This window comes from Musa acuminata, chromosome BXJ1-5 (assembly GCF_036884655.1).
Source record: "Musa acuminata AAA Group cultivar baxijiao chromosome BXJ1-5, Cavendish_Baxijiao_AAA, whole genome shotgun sequence".
Classification (NCBI taxonomy): Eukaryota; Viridiplantae; Streptophyta; class Magnoliopsida; order Zingiberales; family Musaceae; genus Musa; species Musa acuminata.
In genome coordinates, this window is record NC_088331.1 from 15,679,022 (window position 1) to 15,682,642 (window position 3,621).

Genomic DNA, 3,621 nt, shown 5'->3' on the forward strand with positions numbered 1-3,621 from the left:
AGAATATCAAATCAAGATATGATGCAAACTATAGCACATGTTCACATATCTCTTGGTGATGCAAGGATGGCATAACATTGTTTATAGCATCACTCAAGTATTTGCAACTATGACATGATTATGGCAGTTTAGTTATGACATAGTGTTTATCAATTCATATGTTTCTCCCCCTTTGTCATCAACTAAAAGCATGATAGCATTATCAAGTATATAAAGGAAGTCATGACACATATATCTCTTTATTGTGTTTGCTTGACGGAGGAAAGTCATTTTACAAAGAGTTTTTTGTAAGAGTGTACGGGAACATCCCAATTTTTTTAGCATACAAACCGAAAAATGAACTTTTTACATGCATTTGGTTAAGAATATTTGTCACATAATTTGCAACATGTTATTTGATCAAGCGTTGTCAAGGCATGTAATAGTAATAACATCCGAAAGATAATTTTAAGTATTCGGACACATCAACATTCCTAATTCTCTTCTTATGTAATCAAATTGTTCTTCACATAGGGGTTTTGTGAAGATATCAGCCAGTTGATGCTTGGTATCAATAAACTCTATGGTTACATCATGATTAGTGACATGATCACGTATAAAGTGATGTCTAATATCAATGTGTTTGATTCTTGAGTGTTAAGCTTTTGATATAGTAATACAATCATTTCAAGTGCAGTATTCTATCATATTGCATAACAAGATTTTTATTTCAGCAAGTGTAGTATATATTGCTTAGCAAGATTTTTATTTCAGCAAGTGTAGCAATGCATCACATGGTAAGATATCAGCTCGTACGATGCAAATTTTTGTTTGATATCTTGATACATAGCAATCATATTAGTAATAGCAACCATATCAATGTCATACTGCTGACTTACATTGGTATGTTGCTTCATATTTTTCAAGGCATAGGTTTTTAAACCTTTTTAGTTTCAGTGCAAAAACCGAGATAAACAACAAGAGATGTTTGCAAATATGCTTACACAGACAAAGATAACCATATCAGGGTAACATATGTACAGCATATCAGGTGACCATAAAGACAAAGTCCTTCATGAATAACATAAGGAGTTTACAACATGTCATATTAAAAACATCAGATGTTTATACAAGCTCATTCATGAGGTGGAAGATTAAAGTGCCTAAGTAAAGAGTCAAATTGTCGATGGATTTGCTGTAGCTCGGTTAGGATTTGATCTTGTCGAAGTTCAAGCCGTTCTTGTCTTTGTTCAAATCGGTCCATCCGAATCCCGATATCTTCGATGGATGATGTGTGAGTTTGCTCAACCGGATGTGTTTCCTCAAAGGGACAGATCGGAGGAGAGTGGGTACTCCTAAAGACTGGGGTTTCCGGCTCTGGTTCAGGTTCAGGTTCAGGCTGAGGGGGATCAGTTCTTCTAGGCATTCTAACCCAGTTACCGTTTCTATAGTGACATCTTAGTCGGTGAAGTAGATTTTTGTTTATTATGCTGAATCTATCTGATTTCATTACTTCTTCTTCTAGTGGTATTTGAATGTCGTAAGCTTTCATTATTCTAGTAATTATTCCACCATATGGGAGCATCATATCTTTCGTAGATAATTCCAACATGTTTTGTTGGATCAGATAGCCAAGACAAATGTCACGTTCTTTCATGATTAGGTACATAATTCCTAATTCCAATTGACTCACTTCATCATGATGGTATTGCTTAGGAAGAATTATACTAGTCATGATATGATGAAGTATCTTAGTGTTAAAGGGCATTAGATGTTCACAACTTTTAGGAATAGATTCTATGTTAGGATTGGCAAGGATTGTTCCTAAGGCTTCAACGTAGGATGTTTCAATAGTTTTTTTATCCCATGATCCTTTAAAGTAAAGTCCTATGCTTTTCATGGGAATACCTATCATATCACAAATGAATCTATCAGTGATTGAGATGTGTTGTCCTAAGAGATAGGTTGATATCCTTTCTTCATCATCTATTTGCATGTTGTTGTAAAACAATCTAACTAGTCTAGGATAAACGGGTTCGTTGATCTGCAAAATGGGAAGTAGATTTAGGTTCGCAAACCAATGGATAGTCTCTACATCTCTTAGTTCATTCAGATCTACGTATTTTCCCTTATTGATGCTTCTTAGTTCGAAGGAGAGAAATTTTTCAGCATGGTTTTTGGAATAAAAAAGAGTGAGATCAAACTCTTCTACAACTCTCCTCTTTCCCTTGTCCCTTGAGGATCTTCTAGATCCCATTACTACTGCTGTTTAGAGGGATGATGATGAGCTAAAGTAAATGAAGAACAAAACAGAATTTAAGAGCTTCTTAGAGAGTACCTTTGTGAAATCTTCAAGAGAAGGAAGGATTCTTGATGTTTTGCTCCGAAATGGGAGGTATTTGGAAGGCTTAGAGGAGTGAAATGGGAATGGAGGAGACTTGGAAGAGTAGAGGAGGAAATGGGGGTGAGTTGGGGTCGGTTCCTTAGCCGGCCCTAGCGTGATTTTAAAGGGCAGAGCTGCTGGCGGTTGCACCTCTGGCTGGAGCGGTGCAACCTCTGGCAACCCGTGATAGCTGGAGGTGCAACCGCCAGCTGGAGAGGTGCCACCGCCTACAGCAGGTGAGCACTTAAGATGATTTGATTAGGGAGCCTTTGCCTTGAGGAGAGTTTCAGAGCAATTGATGTTTGTTACATGATTTCGTAGAGTTTTTATTTAAGGAAGAAGCTCTTTGTAAGATAGATCTTTTAACGTGCATACGTATGTTTGTTTGGTGTCCCTTTTAAGATCATGACATATTTAGTTTCTACAAGAATTAATTCGTAGATGAACAGGTTTTGAAGATCAGGGGGGTATGTGAATCATATGTTTCTAATTGTATCGTATTTGTGATTTCATAGCTTCCACTTGTTACTTAAGCGTTGCGAGTTCCTTTTTGATTCTTGGTTTATGAGAGTCAAGGAGCAGAACATTATTTCTTGCTCCGGCCTAGACTTTTAATGTTTTTATAGGAACGGATGATCTTTAGGAACCCATTTGCTTTTGGGTGCCTCATAAATAGATCTACATTTTCTATCATGTTGCATAGAGTTTATCATGGTTCCTTTAGGAACCCAAATTAATTTGTTTGGACTTATTTTCTTGAATGGACAACAATGTGTCTTGTGTCCAGATTTGCAACAAAAGTTGCACTTGGTTTGGTGTTGGACGTGTAAGATGGGGCCTTTTACAAAGGTAGTTGGATTTCGGTGAGGACTCCTCACAAATCCAATCCCACTTCTTTTGGGAGCATGACCCTTGTTTGTAAGGATCATGTTTAATGACTTGCTACCAACCTCGAATTTCTTCAAGGTGTCCTTAAGTAGCAAGTTTTCTTTTTGTATAGTTTCTAAATCATGACATTTGATACATGAGTTTAAACTATCATGATGTTCGACTTTTAACTTATCAAACTCACAAGTAAGATTATCATGTACCCTTTTTAGCAACTTGTATTTTCTATTTATAACTTTGCATTCATCAAATAAATCATGGAAGGCATTTAATAATTCATCGAAAGATAAATCAGCATCTAATAAATCCGTTACCTCCTCTTCGATGGCCATAAAGGCGTAATGAGCAACTTGCTCGGTGTTGGATTCTTC